Genomic DNA, 23771 nt, shown 5'->3' on the forward strand with positions numbered 1-23771 from the left:
AACTGTGCCTATAGAGCTGTTCAGAAATATTACTGGTGCTGGCATAATGCTTCCTTCTAGGTAGCATCCCTTTTTCTGGACAATTTCCCAGTAAAATAGTAAATGGCAACTGCAGAGCAGTAAAAGCTGTGGCATACTTGTTTGACTGACGTTACAGAGCCTGCAGAGCAAATGCAATTAGGTTTCTCAGTGTGCAGCAGCTTCCTTTCCTTGTGTCCCCACTGTGGAGGAGCTGCCCTAGGTTTAGCTTGGCCTTAAGCTGCAGATCAGTTCCATAGAGGGGCTCTGTGTTCCTGAGCCCTCTTGTGCACCTCAGTGCCTTCTTAGGTCTTGGAGCTGCCCTTCTCAATGGGACAAGGTCCTTACCAGTTCCTTTGCACCTGTGACACCCAACTGCCACCAGGTCACTAAGTGGTTTCTTTAGGCATAGACAGCTGATGCAGTGTGAACCCTTTTATGGATACTTTGCTTCAGAAAGATGTGGGAAAATTAGGTGTAGCAGCTCAGATTCCTCAGGAGGAGGTAATCAAGTGCAAATGGCTACCAAGTGCTGAGGGTTGCAGTTAGCTGTAGTGGAGTGCTGAGGGTTGCTCACCTGTTGAGGCTGACTGCTCAGAAACAGGCAGGGACCCATTCTCCTGCCCTCCTTCATCTGCATCATTGGGTTTGCAGAACTCTTCTGTATTTTGTAGACCCGCTGCATGGATCTAGGGCTGCTGGATGATTCAGTGATTGCTGGAAGTGGTATAGTCTGGGAAGACTGGAAAAGCGTCTTCCAGCCTAGGCTGATGTATAAGCCTGAGCAGTCATTATGCAGTACCCCTGATCTGTGTGGAAGTGATGAGGTGTGGCTGTGGCTGGAAGCAAATGGTCCCACAGCCCTGTCAGGCCTGGTCTGCATCCTGGGTCATTCCGTACCTCAGCAGATGTTGTGTTGCAGGCCCCTTTTCCTGTTGCTGTGGATGGGGAGCAGTGAAGCCAGAAGCAGGCACTGCAGTGCCAACATTCTTGCAGGCAGCACAGATGTGGGGCTGCCACACTCTGGTCTGTGGTGTGTGGGAAGTGCTGGCTGGGAAGGCTCTGTGGGCTGCAAAATGGACCTTAGCATGGACACAGGTAGTGCCAGTGTTAGGATATGACTATGCCTGGCTGACCTGGAATATGGTGAGAATGGCCTGACTCTCCTTTATGCCTATATCCTTTGGTATTTCTGCATACCTCTACATAGGAAACCAAATCACATACTGATTTATGTATTTATTTTTTAACTTACTATTCTTTCCTAAGGACAGCTTTGGGGAGGAGCTGTAAGAAAGAAGGTTTCCTCTTTTGACAATAACAAGCCAAAAGGCTGTCTGTGTGGCAACCTGACCCCATGTGATGAGGCAGAACCCCGTGCCATGGGCAGACATCCCACGTGCATTGTTGGGAGCTCTGCCTGGCTGTCCCCGTGGAGGTGGGCTGCTCCTGCACACAACACGTGAACAGCGGTTCCTGTTTTTAATGTGCCAGATCATAGCTTGCTCATCGCTCCAGCTCCTGGGCAGAAAAACACTGTCAAAATGCAAATGCAGGAGCTGACTAAGAACCAGTGAGTACGCGATCTGGATGCTCCAAACTTGTGCACTGTGATTGATAAAGGATATAAAACGTGACTTTTTTTCAAGCTGAGGCACTCCATCAGTGTTATGCAATTCAAACAATTTTGTGTTAAGAATAACCACTGTGTTTCGTAGAAGGAGTGTGCCCATGCGTGAGGCTGTGTAGTGCACACAGCACAGTGGCCCAGTTGTGTGGGGCAGTGAAGGCCAAGCTCCCTGACAGCATGTGTCTGATGGGCCAGTGCAGAAGCCAGGGGCAGATACTCCTCTAGCCGTGCTGTTTGGGGTTCAAACTGTGATTTCATAATCTCGGTGTTTCCCCTATATTTTCCTTTAATTGTACAAGCAGGGAGGAGAAAAAAGCCAACAAATAGTTTTCAATGGTAAATGTTTATATTCATAATTTAAAGTGCTCTTCCAGAAATTTAATATCGCCTTTAAAGTCTGAGAGTGCGAAGTCACTGGGAAACATGAAAAAGCAGGCTCTTGGTCAGCGAACTTGTAGATTGATCCCCTCTCTCACAGACCTGCCAATGTTTCTATTGATGGATTCCCTAATAGCGCTGGAAAATCTACTCCAAAGCTCTGGAAATCTGATTATTATTTCTCGAGGGCAGATCCACAGAAAGATATGAGCCTGTATTCACTAAACCAAAGCTGTTTGTCATACAAAATAAATCCCTGCAATTCGGTCTCTTTTCATACTCCCTCAGTGAGAAGCTGGAGGTACCAGATTGGCAAGTGGGTGGAGAAAGGTGGAGGGAGATGGTCTGATGAGCCAAGAAATTAATGTTTCTCCCTGTCCCAATCCCCCCGTGTAACCCGAGCACCATTCTGTGCCTGCAGGCGGGATACAAGCCTCCAACACCTGAGTATTCCTGCCGAATGACATGGCACAAGATCAGGAAAAAAAACCTGTTTACTACAGCATGGTCTAGTTTTCAGAGTAAAACAGATTGCTGTACATTGGGTGTGAAATTCCCTAATGTTTAAGTAATGATTCTGGGAACCATATGACTGACAGCCTGAGCAAAGCAGTGTCTGAGGTTATGTAAGTCCCTAAAAAGAAATCTAACCAACCCCAAATCCTAATTGTGTAGCAGATCTGAGTACTGCAAAGTCTAAGCATTGCCAGATTTGAAAGCCATGCTGCTGCCTTATGTAAATAGTCATGAATACTCCTAGAAGCAGCATCCCAATGAGCTGTTTTGCTCTCTGAGTGGAGCTGTCCCTGTGGGCTGGTGATAGCCTGACCTGCTGGGCATAGCCAGGGCTGTGGCTCTCAGGGACATCCCAGGCTGGGAAATGGAGCTGCTTCCAGCTCGGGTGCTCTTGAGGAGGGAAGAGAGACACCTTCTCCCTGTGCTTCCTTGTACAGGAGCAATTACAGCACATGTTTATGAATTCCATCCGGAGGCTGCAGTCCTTGCTATGAATCTCAAAATGTTTTAGATTTATTAGCGTCGCGCTGCTTCTGACACAAAGGATGTGAGGGACAAAGAGCAGCAGCTCCTGTGCTTAAAGGAAGCACATAAAACCCTGCCAGCACCTTCATCATTCTGTGCGTCTGAATGCTGTTAGCTGGGCGCCATTGTACCTATGAGTGCAGGCTGGTGTTAACTCTGGGATGTAAAGTACTGCCTGGGGCAAAGGTGCGCTGGTGGGGATGGTTAGAGTGCAGCTTGGGCTCCTGCTGGCTCTTGCTGCCTTGTTCCAGGTATGACTTAAGACAGAAAATTGAACCAGAGGCATTAAGAATACTTAGGACGGTGTTCTCTAATAAATATTCCATATATATGCCTATATATTTGGTGCTCAAATAGGTATGGAAAGAGAAGGGGCGGAATACAGACTGTGTGGTAGAGCTTATCAAATAATTCTTAGGATTAATTTTGCAAAATTGCTGAAGAAAATATTTCCCATGTCTCACAATCTTCTCAAGCTGGCTGAAGTGCACAGGAATGGTACTTTTAAATTTTGATCTGATGTAAACTAAAAATGGCTTTTTTCTGGAGGGTGAGGAGGAGCAGGGATTTGAATCAAGGTCCTGTGATATTTTTCAAACACTACTTACTATATCAATGTTGTTGTCATCTGTCCTGGGCTAGGTGAGGAACTGGTCCAAACTCCCAGCACTGCCCACCTTGCTTCTAGATGGGGAAGCAGAAGAGAAGGATAGAATGAGCAAGCAGGAGAAAGCAGTACAGAAGGAAGTGACTAGAAATAGTGGAGGAATGAAAAAGATGGGAGAAAGCAGGAAAGAAAGAGAGATAAGGAAATTATAATGAGAGAGTGGGGAAAAAAGAAAAATGAAATAATGGATAAACAAAATGGATCTCAATAGTTCTCAGTTCTCCCACTCCTCAGGTGGGAGCACAGTGTGATTTGGAGCCCTCAGCACTACAGCAGAAGCTTTTCTCCTTTTAGCTCAGGGTGTGCAGGCACCAGGTCCTGGTAGAATCTCTGCAGATCTATCACAAAACCATCACAAAAGATGAAGTAATGTCCTGTCTGGCCACATACTGAGCCGCAGGTCTTTTTGGTTGTTTTTTATTTTATTTTATTTTTTTTTCCCCTTTCCATTTAAAAGAAGAGCTATCTGATGTGTTCTGTTAATGTCAGAAAGAAAAAAGTTATTATGATTTAGAGGAGCTAAGGGTTTAAAATTAAATATGCACTCAGTGCTTTCATCCAAAGATTTGGTGATAACCAGGTTACTGAAATCAGTGCACTTTTATCAGAGCCAAAACGGTTTTTCTGTGTTGTTGGTTTTTTTTTTTTTTGAGGTGTTTATAGAATATATCAACTCTTATTATGCCCTCTTACAATTGCAGATGGGAATGATGAAAACAAGTTCCCATGCAATTACTTGCTCCTGCTTTATAAAAAGCCAAAGCCTAAATCAACTTCAGTACAGAGTAAACTGATAGCATCCTTATGAAAGAACAGACCAAAGAGATCCACCCTACTGCTGAAAATGAAAGCAAACTTTAGCCATAAATAAGTGTCCAAACTAAGATTTAAGATTAGGTGTAAAAATGTTTCACTCAGCATTTCAGCCTGTTAGGAGTGAGCTCTGGTCCTGGGCTGGATAGCAGTTAAGAGCATATCTTCTTGGGCTTGTCTTTTGGAGATGCCAAAATGCTGTCCTTGGATCATCTGAAACATCAGCTGTTCTCACAGAGGAGAGCTCTGATAAATGCTCTGATCCCATTTCCGCATCACTTTCCAACTCATCAAAGCAATTTAAAAATCAATATGTTATATTTAACAGAAAGGCTGTGCATTTCTCTCTGGACAGGAATAACATAGCAAGTCTGCTAGGGGAGAGTTAATGTTCCAGGTGCAGCCTTTGGTACAGACCACAGAATATAAAGAATATTCCAGGAAAGCTGTAAAGGCAGATAATGCAGTAATGGCTTCTGTGATGTTAACAATATAGCTGTGCTTATGAGCTGCTGTGTGAGCTGGAGTACAGTGTTTGGACCTGAGCAGTACTGTGTGGATGACAGGAGATCTACAGGCATCAGAAGTGTTGTGCGGAGCCCAACCAGCTCCTGCCATTCTAATACATAGTAAGACCAGGACACAGCCTGGTGTAGCAATAGCAACTTAATGTAGGTAATGTTTGCGAAGATTGCCAGACACCACAGTGGTCTATGTGGTGTAGGGCTGTTGCTCTGTACAGGGCTGCAGGACCAAGCATCTGAATGAGCTTGATCCATTCTTGAATAAGCCTTCATCAGTTAGAGTGACCCCACTGCATTTTCTTCCTACTGAGCTGTCGGATGACAGAGAACACCCTTAGCCACAATAGGTTAACACAAATTGCATTAAAGTCTGGCATGGTAGGAAGCTTAGGGAGCCTGGGTGAGAGGTGAAGGAGTTGGGCAGAAAGAGGTGGAAATGAAGAGGATCAAAAGCCCCATCAGCTGCAGACAGAAGAGGAATTCTTCCTCTGTCTTTATGTGCTGGCTGAAGCATCACATTTGCAAACAGAAGATACAGATGTTCACAATGCACCTAGGAGATCATTCTTCCAGATTTCATTACTTGTTTGTAGAACCATGCCATCAGCCCCAGGCATGGTGAATAACATCATTATTCAGGTTCTTCCTTACTGCACGGTCTGCTGGAGGGTTACCTATTGCTTCCAGCTTCCAATGATTTTAGTCTGCCCCAAATACTTACGACTCCAGCATCTCACACCTCCCCATGTGTACTTTTTCTTTCTTCTGAGTATGAAGTATAAGGTCTGCTCTGAAAATGATGCCTCCAATTTTTTGATGTCAGTCCACAACGTCAGAAGCAGATGTTGGTGTTATGGCAGGAAAGGTTGAACCTTCCAACCAATATTCCATACATTTTGCAGTTGTGTGACAGATGGCAGCACAGGAACAGTCTGACAGAATGGTGTACAGAGCAAAGGTGTGTCACTGAATTCCTCCGTGCAGAAAATATGGTGCCCATTGACATTCATCAACATTTGCTAAATGGCTACACGGACCAAACAGTGGATATGAGCACAGTGTGGTGCTGGGTGGTGCATTTTAGCAGTGGTGACAGTGGTTTACCTCCACTGTTGCAGATGTTTATGAGCGTGGCATGCAGGTTCTTGTTTATCGCTGGCAAAATTGTACAGCTAATGGTGGTAACTGTGTTGAGAAAGTGTTTTGTAGTTGAGAATTTGCTATATCAAATAGTGTTAGTGTGCTTTTTGGAGCTGTTGTGCTTTCCATGAAAATAGGAGGCATCACTTTTGGTGTGACCCACATAGTTTGGCTGTATATATAGGATTTCAGTAGCCTGGATTGCTTTTATAAATCTATAGTGAAAATAACAGCTGCTTAAAACTTGATTGTTGATCATGGGAAGACAGGTATTTTTAATATTCATAAACATAACTACAAATCATTAAAATATATGAAGTATTTTCTTGAAAGGCACTTCATTTAAAAAAACAAAAAACTTAATCCACTGTTTGCAGAAACTGAATACATTTTGATTCAATTTGATGTGAAGGTTCACAGAAAAACATGGTGGGCCTCAGCTCTTGCATCTTGGTAACTGCACTGATGCTACTGAGACAAAATTAGATTCTTCCCAAAGACATAAAACACTGAAAGATTCTAAAGCAGGGATTTGGAGAGCTTTAAAATTCTGATTTCAGTTGGTAAACTCTCTGCAGATGTTATAATCTGTTTGCACATACACACTCACAAATATATACAGTGTGTTTGATATTTTACTGAAAATTTAGGACTACTGTCAAGTGTGCCATACATGTATATTTGATGCATGGCCGAGCATGCATGTAAAGTACATTTATGTACCTATACGTGTATGTACGTACATACATTGCCTTGTGCTATGCAAGCCAAAGGCTGAGTTGGGCTATACAATGGGTGACATTGAAGTGAATGTGGAGCTTAGTGCCTGTCCCAGTCCCCCTGTCTGTCTCACTCACGGTGTGGCTCTGGCAGCCACTGGAGATGCAGAGCTGCTGCAGGATCTTCCTCTTCCCTTCTTGTGACCGTGGGCTGCTCAGCGTGCTCCAGAGAAGTGCTGTGTCAGGTGTGAGCACCATGGGTTTGTGAGGCTGATGGGCTGAGCCCTGGGGGTAAAGGAGAGCTGCCCACAGCAGTGGGTTTGTGCCTTTTGTCAGTGTGGGGTGAGTGGGAAACTGCTTCCCCCTGGGCAAAGGCAGCCACTGGGGCACAATGTACTCCTGGGACTGATGGGGTGGCCTTTGTCATTAGCTTGGACAGGCTCAAGAGCTGAACAGATCTGTTGAGTAAATGCCATGCCTTCAAAAGGCAGCAACGAAAGCACCAGGGTGATGTCTTAGAAAAGCAAAATATTTTTGTTTGCTGGCAAGTGTTTAATTCATGTGCAGTCGTGCTTACCCCTTTGGATGTCAAAGAAGAGGCTTTGCTAGTGCAGAACTGCCCGCTTATCCTGATGACAAATGTCTCAGCGACAGAAGTCACCTTCTGCGCTCAGCCGAGCCCGACCACAGCCATCCCAATGGCCGTGCTGCTGGGACTCTGGGGCCGGCTGCAGATGCAGAGTTGTGGTGCTGTATTTCAAGTGGTGATAAAAACTTGCCGGGTAAATCGGTGTAGAGTGGCTTGCTGGGAGCACATCAGCCGGTCTATCATTGTACAAAGGCAGCAGATGCAGTCAGCGCTCAGATGAAATGGTTCATGACCCGCTGATGCCTCCCAAGGGATGGAACCAGGGAACAAAGAGATGCTGGGACCTCCTCAGGTGGGAGCAATACTGTGGGAAGCAATGGGGAAGGACAATAGGGAGAGTAAGAAAGGTAGCATGGACCAAGCAGAGGAGCCCATTTTGCTCTATGGCAATCCCACAGCTGCCCTCAGGACTGGGGGAAGAGCCCTTGGCAGTGCCACATTTCTGGAGGGAGTTGGCTCTTCAGGCAAAGGAAGGAACAGGGTGGCAACCAGCAAGGACATGGGCTACACACAGAATTCCCACTGCACAGCCATGCTGAAGCTGGTCACTGGCAAAGCAAGTGCTGGTGGAATGCTGACAGAAGATTGTAGCCCATACGTAACTGGCCCTGTGACCAGGGAGGGCTGTGCGAGACACAGATAGGCTGGAGCTCCAGGACAAGCAGGCAGATGCTCCTCAGGGTGCGCCACAAGGAAAGATAGCATGAGGCCAGGGGCAGAACCTGGCGTGGCCCGGGGCAAGCTCTCAGCTGGCTCAGGTTGGTCAGGACAATGTTTTCCTGTGCTCTTTCCCTCTGGCACCTGCGATGCTGTGTTTATTTGCTCTAGCTGGGTGTTGGCATCAGGTGAATCCAGCTCAGCTGCCCTGCTGCAGAGGAGCAAAGGATTTCAGAAAGCAACTGCAAAATGTCTATGTAACAAATATGCTGGTAACAAACTCTATTTATGGTGATTTTCTGCAGCTTGAACTTAGAGAATTAAAAAAGAAAAACAACAAATAACACAAAGATGTGAAACACAAAGCAGCTTCTGAATAAAGGGGTTAAAGTGCCTGCATTAACACCTGCCCCTCCTTGATTCCCCCACCTGCTGCTTTTCTGGTTTTCCCCTCTGCCCCCGCACAGAGCTGCTGCTGCTTGGATGTTCCCTGAACAGAGCAGAAGGTCTGGGCAGTGAGGGTCGCTTTTTGCCTGCAGGGCTGCGCGCTGAGCTCTAGGCAGCTCACTACAGTTCTGCGTAGTCATGGTGCCCTTGCTACCCTGTGACTCGCAGTGCCTGTTTTATTATTTACACTAACTCATGTTCTTGGCGTCCTCAGGGGATTTCACCCAGGTAAGCGCTGAGCTAGTTCACCTCCTGTGGATCCATAAATGCAGACACTTTGGATGTAGTTTTTCTGCTACCGCAGTCTCTGTATTATTCACTTTTGCAAGGTCCTTTTTAAAGAAGCTAATAAACCTGTCATGACAAGCCCATCGAATCTCATCAGGACGCTTCTTTCACTTCCCAAGGTCCCTTTCATAAACAGCCTGCATGCTGGCACTATTCGTTAGGTGCACTCAGTCAGCTTTGTTCTTTACCATTATTGTCTGGTGTATGTCTTTTTTGTAGTACCTGAAGCTCATAAGACAACTTTCGGTTTGCCTCCCAATGGGGGAGAAGGCATCTGTAATGTGTTTCATGTCTCACATCTCTGAAAAGGACTGGAGAACACAAGCACAGTAACTTGTGGGTTTTCTGTCTTAGAGAATTAGGATGTCTTTGCATTACTGAGCAGGAAAATACTGAGCAGTGCTTGATCAATAAGAGGCATTACCAGAGGTCTGCTGTAGTCTGCACCAGCCAGCGGTAAGTGTTGCTATAGGCTATGGAACTAGGAATATAAAATGTCGAGCGACAGTAATAATTCATGCATCCTGGGATGTATAAAACCAACAGTATGTCAATAGCTGTGCGCGCTCCGCAGAAAATATGCAGGGTTTAGATGTTGCAAGAGCCTGTGTTTTCCTTTAAATCATGCTTTCCTTGGTGAAATAGAGAATTTCCCTATTTGTTAAAAGCGTTTATTTTCAGCTTCATGTCAGTAATTTTCTATTAAGATTCTAAGAGATATGCAGTTCGAAAGGAGCCTTGAGATCCAGAGCCAAATGCATGTATTTATTGAAAGAAAGCACATAAAAGACTTCTAAAACAGGGTGCAATGGTATTTTGAGATTCATGAACCATTTCAGCATTCATAAAAGCGTATATGGTTCTCATGTTGGCTTCACTAGGGATTGAACTGTGCAGCTGGGTTACCCAGGAGGTATTGGCGTTCCCTTAAAGGGAAGCTCACTGCGACCATTTGTAATTTACTTGGAAAGTGAAATATCTTGTGAAATGAGTGAGAACTTCTCCAGTAACCACTGTCCTAAAATACTTCAAGATAATTAATATTGCTCATCTCCTGTGAAAAGACCCCGAGGAGGGTGAATTATTGCTGCAGGGAGGCACAGCGGGCATCAGAATACTGTCTGCCTAACGCTAGCCTCCTCTGTGCTGCTGCTGCTTGGGAACCAATAAGTGATGAGTGCTGTTTTACCTGCTAAGGCTCCCACAAAAATTCTTCAGATGAAACTTTAATGAGAAAAGGGAGGAAAAAAAATGTTCCAGCAGACCCATTCCTCTGTATGCTCTTGTGCACCTCAGCTGCATGTTGCCAGGCCTCCATTTCTCCGAATCTGCATGGAATTAGATAGGCGAAGCAGAGCAGTTGCTTGTCGCTCATGCTGATATGAATATGGGCCTTAACATACAGGAAATACTTCTGAAAGAATGTAAAATATTAACAGGGGAAAAAAAAAAAAAAAAGGTAAGAAAAGTAAAGGCATCACAAAGAAACCTACCATGCATTATTTAAGCTTTTCCCTGTGAGACTGAGGGCTCCAATGCTCTTCCAGCAGCAGCATTCCCTCCGCTGTGGGTCCTGGCTCGCACTTGACTGCTCTGGGTCCTTTTTGGAGGGTGCTGATTCAAACAATAATTAAACATCTTAAATATCATGTCTGTTTTTTTGAAGACTTTAAAGCGATTTGATGGCAGTGGGCTGCGTCTACACAAACAAGCATTAATAGATATTTCAGCACATCCTGCTGAAGCAGATGTTAAATACAAACAAAAAAATTAAACCTGCTGACTCCCTGAGATGTATGAAAGGGGTGTCTTTGTTGTGAGCAGAGTGACTTGACTCATTCTGCTCCTTCGGCTTGGTTCAGGGAGGATGTGTTTCACAGTCTTCCCATGATACCTGGCAAATTTAAAGCTGTCACTGTTGATCCCAATTCTCTTTGTATTAAAGGAATGTCTGTGGTGTTTATATTATGGGGGAAATGCTATTTCTACTGATTGTATTTTCATCGTTTCTCTTATGACTGTACTGTTTGCCAGGAGCTGTGGGGCCACTTTGATGCTTGCTCTGATGCTGTACTTATTGTGCAGCGCAGTTGAGCCTACAGTTTTCCTTTCTAATCAGAGCTGGCATACTGAGTAAAAAAGAAAACAAACAATGCTTTTATTAAATTATGGTTATCTCATAGGGTCTGCAATTGTTATATCAAATGGGTGCTGGAAACCTGTGTTTGTGCATGTTCTGATTTCATTTTAATTCTGGTAATGTTTTTCCTGCCCTTTCTTCTCTCCCTGACCATGCTTGAGCAGGGTCATGGACCCGTTGGTGGGGTGGTTGCTTTCCTGGGAGATGGCAGGGGTATGCATGTGTTCATTGCTCCTGCTCAGAGTGGTGGCCAGTCACAGAAAACAAAATAATCATGGTTTATGAATTCACTCAGGGAAGTATGTAGCTTCCTATTATGTACGTAACCAGAACTGGATGCTGGCTGCAGGAATGGAAGCGGATAGATTGGGTTCAAATATGTGACATGATATTCATACCAACCTATTGCTGTGGAGGTATGCAGGGTCACCCTGGTGCTGAAGTGTGCTTCTGGTACCCACAGAGACCTACCAGCTCCCTTCCTCACTTCTGCTTGCATCACAGCACATCCTTGCAGTGATGGCATGCCAGGTTTGAATAATAACTGCGTGGATGCAGGTATCCTTTTCTTCCTGTATCTCGCATCCATTTGCAGATTGATGAGAAATTATTTCATTTCCATCCTGCAAATTGGAAAGGAAAGACTTTGAGAAGCTGAGTGGTGTGCCCAAGATGATGCAGCAAATTGATAAAAGAAAGAGGGATCAGGCCACTCTGTGCAATTTAGGGGTGCTTCTAACTGCCCCAAAGATTTCTAGCAAAGGGCATCCAGTCCCCAGACAGGCAGCCTCCCTTTATTATTTCTGTCAGAATATTGCTGCTAACTGCGGAGAAATGTAAAATGTATTATTCATTTCTCCTACTCATAAAATCAATACCTATCGAAATACAAATGCAATTTAAATCAAAGGGCACTTGTTGAGTGCAGATCCTACTAATTAGATCTGATTTCCCAACAATTTCTTAAATTATTTATCCAAGAGATAGGTAGCAGGCACTTTATGTGCCCCAGAGTGAATATAATAAACCTCTTGTCATGATACAGCAAATGTGAAATGTAGTGCAATGCAATATGATTTGTAACCCCAATGAACTAATGCAATATCAATAGACATCAATCTGTGTGAAACATCTGTCTCATTATAACGTCTTATGAGGTATGTTGAAAGCCAATAACCTTGCAAAATGGGCATGTCTTTGTGAAGGATACAGGTTGTGCTGCTAAGAATCAATTAAAGCTGTAATGCCCACCTGCAATAGAAGTTATTAAGCCATCCTCACTAAAAAAGAAGTTTATATAATGCATGGATAGCCATAGTGACAGCAGTTCATTCTAGGCTGGTGGATGGTTCTGCAAGCAATTCTGATGCCATATTTGGGCCTTTTTTCTCATGATGGCATTGTGTATTATAGTCCCATGGTCTACATCTAAGCAATATTTCTCTTATATCTGGTTAATTATAGTTTTTAAAAAATGCAAAGAAAAGAACAAACAGTTTTGAAGATTGTTGTGTCCAAACTAGGAGGCTACTCTCCCATAAAATGAAAGGTCTGCATTTGTCTGTTGGTAATATACTTGATATTACCTGTATATATTATTTATATATATTATACTGATATATATATTATACTGATGCTCAAAATTTTTTAATCATAAGTTTTTTTTTAAATATAGCCCTTTGTGGTTTTAATTTTCAAATACAAACTTACACTTGTATGGTGGATCTTAAAATTCTATCCTACAAGCCACTTGGGAACTGAAGATCTGCGGCTGCCCTATTTAAATGTACGTACTCACCAAGTTGTTTTCTATCAATGATTGAAAGGAATAGTCTGAAGAGTTAGGCTTATCAGAAATTATAATTCAGAGCTTAAACATCTCTTCAGTGCCCTCTTCTGCAGCCCTTGTGGTGATCAAGCTGCTGGGAATGGAACTTGAGCAAAAAGCTGGAGCTGCCCAAAGTGCTGTGTGATCCAGTAGGTGCTGCAGCCTGTGATCTGAGTGTGCCTTGGCAGTACTTAGAGAGAAGCAAGACGGCACCTTAACTCGGGATTTCATGGCATTTAAAAGTACAAGTCAGAATTGTAATGGTATTTAAACCTTCCTTATTAGCAGTACAATAAGTCTTTCAGCAAGCGCTCGGCAAATTCCTCTTTGGTGATCTGTAAAAGGCAGTTCTGATAGTGACAGAGCTGGAGTCTGAATGCTGAGAACAGGACCAACTCAGAGCGGACTGTTGCACTTGAGCTGATGTAATGAATTGATGTGGCTGAATCAGTACTGTATTAAGGCAGTGCTCCTGCCCTTCGTATGAGAGGCCAGGAAGGGCAGGAGATCCAAGCGTGAAAAGCGTTGCATTAAAATACTGGTTGTGTAGGATTAGTTTGTCATCAATTATTCAGCTCTGCTTCTTGTATTATTATTGTTTTTAATTAATAGAGTGTTGGAAAGCATTTGTCTGGCAGGTGTGAAATCAAGGCTCAGTCCCAGAGTGTTTGTTATAAATCCTAGCTACACCAAGCAAGGAGACAGTCCTACAGTAATGTTTTGCATTTTCTCAGCCCATTCTTATTTAAATGAGAACAAGCTATCTGGAAAGAACATCAAACATTGCAACTACTCTTTAGTAGTACTTTCATTTTCTTGTCCTAATTCCTTTTCAGGCATGTTTAAATAGTGTGTGATTGTATATTAGTGACTGCAAAGGTTGCCTGAATTAACACCACAGACTAATTTTGTTTTAAATGGAGGGAGGAGCACATCTGTTTCAAAAAGCTTTGTAATATGCCTTTTGTGAGTTCAAATTGCATACAGTAATGACCACTTAAGTGAGCTGCTACACACACAACTACTTATTTGCAATAGTATTAACCAGCATGGCTATAAAATGGCATTAATATTTTTGTGCATTGAATTATGTTTCTCTTTTCCCCTCCCCTTGAAAATTCAGCCCTGTGTTAGTGTTTGGTGGGAACCGAAGATGAGCTTGTGTTCCTCCCCATGGCAGATGTGTTATTCTCTGTAGGACCATCTGGCTATATCTTTTATGTTTTGTTTGCATCTCCCTTAGATAAATGAAACATGAAATGTTTTGTAGCTATAACTAACACTATTTTTCAATCAGGAATTGTTATAATTATATAATTTTATAAATATTATTGACATAGCTCTGGATGACATCTGTGGATTTAATTTAGAGGTTAAAAGTGTGTGGCTTTGCCATTCATCACGGCAGTTTAGGGTGGGCACAGTTTGGAAATGGGCACACAAGGGAGGTATCACCTGAGGGACCCGTACCTCATACAAACCTAGACCCAATTACTCAGAGAAAAAAAGAAATATGCCTTTTTCCATGGCTGCCCTTTTTACAGACAAAGGTGTTTACACCCTCCAAATGTCTACAGTGAACAAACAGAAAGTTGTTCAACTGGCAAATACTTCAATTATGGAAGCATCAAATAAATGCCTTGCAGAATAGATTCTCCATCTTGAGAAGGGAGCACAGAACTACCTGGTACTACTATCTGTAATTTATCTGCCTTGGGATGCAGGAAAGAACTAATTTGTATTTAATTTCAAAGGGAGAGCCAAGACAAGGACAGAAATTAAGGGACCTTTTCGTACACTTAAGGGAATTCCATAAAAGCTAATGGGTTGAAGAAAGCTGTGTGCAGGCCTGGGCTAACCATTAGACCATCCTCAAAAAATGTATGTTGCCAAGTCTATTGCCACTAAAATCTGAAAGCAAACATTAGCAGCCAAGAACATCATGCTAATTAATTGCTGCAGGAGGACACAATTTCCAAGATCTAATGAAAGATGGAATCTAGCTCCCATATGTCCCACTTGATAGACCAAAAAAATATGCCCATGTTTTTCACAGAAATCATGAGCAATGTCCAACTACATGTCTCTCAGCTGAATAAAACTAATCACCAGATGCAGAGATGGAAATGGCTGTTTGTCAGCACCCAGTCTGAAAAACCCAGCCAGGGCCTGTTCTTGAGGAACCATTTTGATTCACTACTTTCATAGCAGATTCTGAAGGTGGTAACTGAGTACCTGGGCACATCTCTCAGCTGCTGTGTTAGCGAACAGTACCCAATGCTGTGTGTGCAGCTACACTGCAAATCTACCTGCTCACCTTGCTGAGCTGCGGGCTTGTGCTTGCTTGAACCTGAAATTCCTGTCAGTGCGATACTCATGCCAGGATGTGTGTGTGTTGCTGCAAAGGAACAGTAAGGGCTAGAGAATGAGATCTGCATGTGTCTTGAATGTGAATATCCTGTCTCAGCTGGCAATCATCTTGCTTTCCAGAAGCACATGGACACTGCTGTATGCAATGGTTTGGCTTGCTTAACTAAGTAATATTTCTACTTAATATTTGTTATCTGATGGTTGTATATTGCCAAGCTGATTCCCTGTGCATGCATGAGGATGCCTTGCAGTATGTGGGGAGTGTTGCTGACAGTGTGTAGGGGTGCACACTGACCTGCCATGTGCCATTGCCTACATGGCACAGCAATGTTCCACTGCTGCTGTGTGGCACCCAACGCAATCCCAGGCCTGTCTGAGCAGTGCTGATTAACTCAGCTGTTGTTGTGATGGTCCTGGCCCTGCAGTGCAAGTGTCTTTCTTGCAGTCAAGGTCTGAGCCCAGATGGGACATTAGGGAGTGCCATGGTGGTAGGCCAGGCAGCCCCATGCAAACAGAGAAACAGAGCTGAGGAACAGGGTTTGGCAGACATCGGTGCATAGGTTACATCTTCTGAGCATCACTTCATCCACCCAAACACTGTTAGTATTTGTTAGGTGTTTGATTTCTGGAAACACCAAAAGTTCTCACCTTCCTCTGTCATTTTTTATATATGATATGCATGAAACTTGTAATCTGAAAAGAGTATACTGACACCATGCTTAGTGGAAATGGGCACAGTCGAAACACATATAAATTGCATAGCAAAGTTTTACCTTAAATACTGAAGAAAATATATTTTATTCTGTCTACTCTGAGGTTAAAGAGCAATAAATAAATAAATAAAAATAGAAGGTCATGCTAAGTAATTGTAACACACCATTGTGCATTTCATAAGATCTTTTCAGCTAGTGAAGAGTAATGACATTTCTCAACTTCAATAACTTCCACACAGAAAGGCACACCATTTTGATTGGCTTCAGTAAATCATTTGAAATCATAAGGGCTGCTATTACGCAGCCTATGGAAGAAAGTTAGACTCAGGATAGCTTTCTGCAATTGGGCTTTAATTTCACTCTAGGTTTTATGTGACGTGAAACTCCAAAGGCAGTCATGGTTCTACTCTAAGAGATGAGATCAGCACTTATGAGCATGTGTTTTGATGACACAACTCAGAAAACTGAAGTGATTATTGTTATGAAAGGACCAAGGTGATAAGTCTTGTGTAATGTATGAGCACCTATCAGTCAGATAAGCCAAGAAGGGTCATAATCCATTATATTAATGTTATAAACTGACATCAGGTTGGTGAATTGGGACTCTCACGCTTTTAAAAAAAAAAGTGTTACTGTGGATAAGCTTCACTCTGTCCTTGGAGGACAAGTTTAATAACATTTTTTTCCTCCCAGAATAAGAAACCTTAAAGATTTTCAGCGTAATGTAAGTAGTCTTTCTAACTTTCACTGAAGCATCGCTGTGTTTTTATTTACTATTACTTTTGGACTAACTAGCTGAAGCATCACAGCAGAATCCAAAATGCCATGCACAGATAAGAGAAATCAGCAATGTGATAACTCCTGACAATTGAGATGCTGCCCTTATTATTTTATTTGAGTCTTAGCCCATTACTTCATAAGACATCTATGAGGAAGGCAAGATTTATCATGCCTTCTGAAGGTGTCTTAACAACAGTGACATTAGAGGCCCTGTTCTCCAGAGCCAGTTTCTGACTAATGGCTCCTAATTTCTCATCATTGATAGCTATAAATTCTCTCTGCATCCGTTGATCAGTCCAGATCCTCTGCTGTTGTTATCTAGACCTCTGATTTCTGGATCCTGAGGGAGTATTGAGTAGTGTACTCAGTGCAGCGGTTGCCTTCCTATTTTGGGGTGGCTGCAGCAAAGAAAGGGGTCCTTATTCCGTAGACTTGGAGTTCCTTCACTGGAGAAACTGCCTTGGAAACTGCCTGGGGCCTGTTAGATACCCATGAAGTCTCTGCAGACCCCAGGAGACTACTAAAGGTGCCTGAGTGAGCCCAGCACAGCCACACAGTCATTTTGCCTCAGCGCTATGCTGAAGGGTGTCTTCTGGGTCCAGGTGCAGTGAATGAGGAGCACCATGGCTGGCAGCAGCTCGATGGCAGCCAGAAGTGCTGACTGCATTGTCTTCACTGCTGGCTGCCACAAAGCCACTGCCCTGCCATTCCAAATGCCACTGGGGGCCTCCATCCAGAAGTTGCAAGGGTAGGAACAGAAGGCATAGCTCATACTCTGTGTCTTGTGCTACTGAGCAATGCCCAGGGAAGTGGGCAGCTCAGTGGCTTAGCGGCTCCTGGACATGCCCCAACATTTTTCCCTGATAAGCCTCTCTTGCCAGCACCACTGCCTATGGCCGCAGCTTCTGCTGACCAGTTCAGGGCCAGGAGCAGACTGTTGCTACCTCACATAAATCTGTTCCCACCACAGGCTCCTGAGAGAGGGCAAGGGGTGACCTCTGAGCCTCTCCAAAACGAAAGCCTCATGTCCACCCTCGCTAACATTACCAGTTCTGCAAGGGACTTGCATCGTGCTGAAGTGTGGATGCATCGGAGGAGAACAACAACCCATCTAGCACAGGACAGCTTGGAGGAGTGGTATTGTGTGCTCCAGAATTGTGAGAGGAACTGAAGGTGAGTTACTGTGCTTTGTGTACAAAGCGAACAGTGGGGTAAGTACTTCTGGAAAGTACGGTGCTATATTTACTGACCGCATCAGACCAGAGCCGTGGTTTTATGTCAGACTTAAAATTCAGCATTTCCAGCAGACTCATGCTGATGCACAGGTGTGATAACACTGACGCAGGCAGCAGGAAGCCACCATGAGTCACTGCCCAGCTTCCTCCTGAACCTGGGGCCCGCGGTTGGCATTCTGCAGCATAGTCTTTCTGGCCTGCAAACATTATGGCTCTAGTTGAGCCTGTGCAATCTGCAAATCGACCCTGTTTGTACAGCACAGGTAAACGTTAAAAGGGAAACGAATATGGGTGAACATAAGCCGTATAAGATACTGTAAATCATTGCTTCAAGTGTGAGCGTAATACCTGGAACCACAGGCAGGAAAATACATTTACAAACTATCAAATTATCTTGGGATGATAATGTAATGCTTTTCAGAGCTGTACTGTGTGTTCTGATAGCTGAGCAAATAACACTACAGCTGGCAAAGGACCAGAATTTCAAAGAGCTTTCATGAGCAGAGTGCTTCCATAGGAGAGAAGGGTTTCTGTGCATTTTTTTGGGGAACGTTATAAACAAATGTGGTTATTTCAGTGACTTGGAACTGCACAGAGTAACATCTTATGATAAATAAATCCTTTAGACAGTTTGTTTGCTTTATAGCATAACCTGTGAAGTGCTTTCTTCTTCATATGAGGTTACTTCTCTCTGTGATTGCAACAATATCCTTTTGATCAAATGTACTTTCAGAACTGGCATGAACAAATCAAGGAGCTAAGCAAACTATAGCAGTTTGTACGCAGAAAGTGCTGTTGGAATATAAAATTTTTCAAATGCATTTTTCGAGAAAACAGAGTCTCCTTTGAAATTTTGGGCTAAAGATATATGCTGGATTGCTGTTTATGACTCTATAGAAGTGTATGACACCCAAAGTGCTTTTAGGATGCTCCAAGGTATATCAAAGAGCATTAGATTCAGCACAGCTGGGAACATCACCAGATTGCCTTATGAATACATTCTCCTTATATCCTGTATGTTAGCTACAGTTAACATAGCCTTGGTCACCGACAGTAATCCACAGGGTAAGCCTATTAGGTGAGATTTAGCATCTACATTTTTCTGCTCACATCTGCTTGCCTAACATATGTAATCTGCCCGAATGTCACAGTTTACATCCTATTTTCATTGGAGGGTAATGAAACTTGATTGGTTGTCTTCATCTCCTTCTCTGGGTCTCTAAGAAAAATAACTGCTTGTCAGCTCCTTCTTACTGGCACTCTTTAGCATGATCCTTAGCCAGGTCATTCTTTAAGGGCCAGTGCATGTGAGGCTTGCAGGCAGTCAAAAAAATCATCATTGTTGGTGCAGAAAAAAGTGCAGCAATATTACTCCAAAGACAGTAAGAAAATAAAGGTGGAGTCATAATTTCCCAAACTGGATTTCTGTACTTATCTTTCACAAAACTCTGACACATTACTATTTTATCAGCAGACAGCGGTAGCTTTCTGAAGACTGTTTCCTTTTAATTCTTACCAAACTTAACTGTAGCCACTTCAGTAGTTCTAGAACAGCTCGGTCCTAGAGGTAAATTAAAATTAGGGAAAATTAGACCATTTCTAATGAGGTGGTTATTACACTGAATAATGATGATTATTGGTTCTGCTTAATAAAACTGTCAGCTAGTGCAAAATATATATTAAGTTAAATTACATTACATTACATTTCGATCAACTCAGAAATTCCGTGCGTTTCTTTCCCACAAACGGTGGGCATAACGAAACGTAAGGCAGCATCTCCTTTCTCAAGTACTCTGAAAAGTGAGGCTTTCAAACACAACCCTTTAAAGCCCTGATTTAAAGCCCATTAAATGCAATGTGGTGAGGATTCGTGCTGACTGCAGTGTCATGTAGGCCCGGACTTCACTGAAGCAAGCAGTATTCTCTCCTTTTGCCTGTGCTAAATATCTGCATAGTAGTGCTGTGGCAAATATTTCACAGTATTCTTGGCCTGCTAAAAGGTAGATGTTTCATCACGTGTTTCCAGCCCCCTTCCTCACCAATATAGTGGCTGCTGGTTCCCTTGCCCTTCCCTTTTGATTTACCTGGCATATTCTGAAGTGGACTTTGGACTATGCTTTTTATTTCCAAGATGAAAAGAGTGGGAAAGTTTATCTGTTAGCTAAAAATGAGATTCTTCTGTACAAAGCTGGATGTTGGAGTCCCAAATGCTTGGAGGTGAGGTAGCTTACCAGAAGCCTATTGACTTCCCAGAGACACAGACAAAAATTGGAATACTTAGCATTGTTATATTTAGAAGAAAATGATACTACCAGGTGCCATTAACAAGGCCTGCTGCACTGTGAGGTGCAGGCCAGCCCTTTGGGATAGTCACTGTGGGTCTTGGCACCCCAGGCTGCCCAGCAGTGATGCCAAATGCAGATGCAGAAAATTAGGGGAAGCCCAGAGACCACTTCTACCCCATGCCTCCTCTGCCCATGGGGTAGAGTTCTGTAGAGTGTTCTGCTGCAAACAAAGCCACATTTTTCTTACAGTAAAAAATGTTTTTTGTATCAGTAATAGCAGTATATTTTATAGATTCTGGGAGATTAAACAAGCAGTAACAACTGCATGACTAGAGATGAACTTATGCCAATTGGCTTTTGAACTGGGGCATGGAGGTGAGTTAATCTTCATGTGGTGTACAATGAAGCCCAGAAAAGAACAGATTTATAGCAAAATTTTGCTTTTCTGACAGTGCTTTTGCTCTTACAAACAGCAGTGTGCTATCTCAAATGAAGGTGATAACATGGCTAATAAGTTGCAGTATATGCGGTTATAAGGTTTTTATCATGCTTTGAAACATATAGTCATCAACAAGATTCCTCCTTTTATGAAGCTCGCTTTGTAGCACTCCATAAACAAGGTTCAACAGTCACAATTTCACTAGTATTATATTGTTGCCATAGTAATGCTGTACCAATTCAATTGATGGGCTTTTAATCCTGGGCTTATTATAGGACTGCTCTTCTTGTCAAAGACACATCTATATGGATACAGCAAGCAGACCTTTTATTGTCTGAATATTAGCACAAATTGCATCATATGCTAATTTGGATAGCAACATAACGCACTTTTGGCATCAGACCCAGAAATCATCAGACACGATAGAAGTCACTAAGCACCATACAAGTCAAAGTCTCATCCCCAAACTGGGAAAATTACTTGCATTGTTTGCTGCAGCTTCTGAATTTGTTATCACAAAAGCATTTGGCTCTTCTGCGACTGCTCTGTAATGCTGCTCGGATGACATAGCTTTGCAGGTGGTAATAGCAATGGAAAAAAGCAAAAACAAGCATTGAAGAATAAAACGTGATCTGAAGTTGGCCTTTATTCTGGTCACATGTTCTGCAGCATGCTTTGGGGAGTCACTGCCAAATGCAATGCCTTGGTTTCCCTGACTGTAAAATGGGAATAATGACCCCTCTCTCTCTGTGCAGAGCACGTGGTGTACACCCAGTGACAAGTGATATCCCGTACTGCTAAACACTGTTATTAAGTGAAGGAGCAATATTTTTAACAGCTCCAGGAAAATACACACCACAGATCTACAATTTAAGTAATGTCTTTAGAGAATGTGGACTCACCCAGTGAAACACAAAAGTGTTGGCAGAGTGAGTGCATGGTGGAACATATGCACTTATGGAGGAGAGGAAAGATATTCACCTCATTAAAAATCATGACCATTTGTAGGGATTTTTCTTAAATACGTAATGTTGTTGGCTATGGGGGAAGTTGCTGCAGCAATCAGAGCAAGAAGAGCAACAATAAAATTCAAGGCAGTAGGGTGACTTCTTATTGTATGTAGAAACGTTTTGTATATTTTCACTGTTTTGTTGGTGATAGTTTCCTATTTAGAAAGGAAATACCTTTTTGTATATCCCAACACAAAATGTTCAGTCTATCATTTCTTAGCTTAATCATGTTGCGTCCTTTGCAGCAGCAAGGGTAAATTATAGGCAAGTAGCATTCAGTATAATCAAAGATGCGTTCCACTTTATATGATAAGTTCTGTCTGATTTACAAAGGCAGTATCTTCTCCAGCTGAGCAAGGAAAGAGAGACCTTCACTCGCAGATAAAAATCACCTCAGAGGAAAGGCTTCTCCCCCATTAGGATCCTATTGTTCATACAGAAAATAACCATCTTCTATTATCTATCCATTTACACTTACAAAGATATACCCAGAGGACCCAGCTGAGACTGGGACCTACTTGTGCCAATCACAGCAAAACTGTATAGAGCCACAATCTCTGCTTCAGACAGTTCATAAGCTGAAGAGCCAGAAGAGTGGCAAGAGCAGTGAGTGTCTGACTCAGAGATAGAGGAGGTGGTGTGGCACAAGCAGAGTGGATCTCTAGCCTGGGTCCCTTCCAATGGGATGCCTGCCTCACAGGGGGAAGGAAATTCTTAGGATTCAGTCTCTATCTCAAACACGTAGCCACGCTCTACCCCCTAATTCCAACAGCTGCATACGTACTGCTGAGCAGGGGCAGCCTGAGGCAAGGCTTGCAGTCAGACTGTGCAGCCCACCCATATTACCTATCAAACACCTTCAGGCTGGCTTCAGGGCAACCCTGTTAATCCTCCCAGGGAAAAAGGCTCAGGCATACCCTATGTTTTCAAGCATGTTTGAGGGCACTGGGGTCAGGATACCTGCCAGAGGAATATTAACGAGCTCCAACAGCACATCCGAGGCAAGAAGACTCAGGCTTTCTCCTTGTGAGGTAGCTGCTTCCAAACCCAAGCCTGAACAGATGGAGGGTGGGGAGAGAGGAGTTTTTGTTCACAATAGAAAAAAGTCAGCTTGCAAAAGGATGGGAATGCTTTGGTCAGGAGCAAATATGATGTCTCATACAAGGAGAGCAGGGGCTTGGAATTATTCTGGAGCTCTCCCTCCCTCTGTCATAAAAATCCTTGTGGTAAAATGGTTAAACTCTGAGAGAGAAGGCATTCATCTTCTAATGAGTAAATACATCTTTTTGCTGTGTGGTGCCTGCTGGCTTTACTGCTGTTGCAACCTTCTAAAATGCTTCCAAGAAAATCTCATTAGATTTCAACTTTATTTATTTTTTATTAAGGAAACTGAAGAGAGTTTATAATTTAACTTTTTAATAGAAATTTCACATGGTATGTTGGCATGGATTTGATCTCATAAGAATTTGGATCTCATTTATAGGAATTCTGATTTGTAGTAAAATTCAGTAGCCATAGATCTGTTGTTGCATTAATACCAAAGCTGGCAGCTTTACAGTTGCAATCTTAAAATAAACCTATATTTTTATAGTGGTTTTGCTTAGTGCATTTGGTATTGGTGAAGACAAAGATTTAGCATGCAGAAGTGATACTTGTTATGATGGGATTGTCTGCAGTAAACTGAGAATGACATTTGCTTATTTGAAAGTATTTATCTTAGATGACTTAAAAAATACATTTTACCACTGAGTCAAATATGGAAATTAATCTTCTATCATCAGTTCACTCCTAATGACTCTTTACTTAAAACTCGATATAAAAAAAGTAAGAGAGTTGTGAGAGGAAAGTGACAGACCCCTTGCATGAGACATTAGGGGATATTTACAGATCAGAATTGGATGGTACCACTCCATGAGCATGGTGTGCATATTGTCAGGCTCATAGTGCAGACAGCTAAAAAGAGTTCTGGAAGGCTGCACTTACTGGCAGAAAGCCATGAA

The 23771-nt window shown here is 42.9% G+C and overlaps 1 long non-coding RNA gene across 5 annotated transcripts in view; it reads left to right on the forward strand.

Moving 5' to 3' along the window:
* The window catches only part of LOC146759020 (uncharacterized), a 41780-nt gene that overhangs the window by 14919 nt on the left and 3090 nt on the right, over positions 1 to 23771 (forward strand). For all 5 annotated transcript variants that reach the window (XR_014932705.1, XR_014932709.1, XR_014932708.1 and 2 more), the window contains exon 4: positions 17773 to 17975. This is a non-coding gene — a long non-coding RNA (uncharacterized LOC146759020). The remainder of the gene's footprint in view (positions 1 to 17772; positions 17976 to 23771) is intronic.

Source organism: Coturnix japonica, chromosome 11 (genome assembly GCF_054131305.1).
Source record: "Coturnix japonica strain WE chromosome 11, WE-NBRP24, whole genome shotgun sequence".
Classification (NCBI taxonomy): domain Eukaryota; kingdom Metazoa; phylum Chordata; class Aves; order Galliformes; family Phasianidae; genus Coturnix; species Coturnix japonica.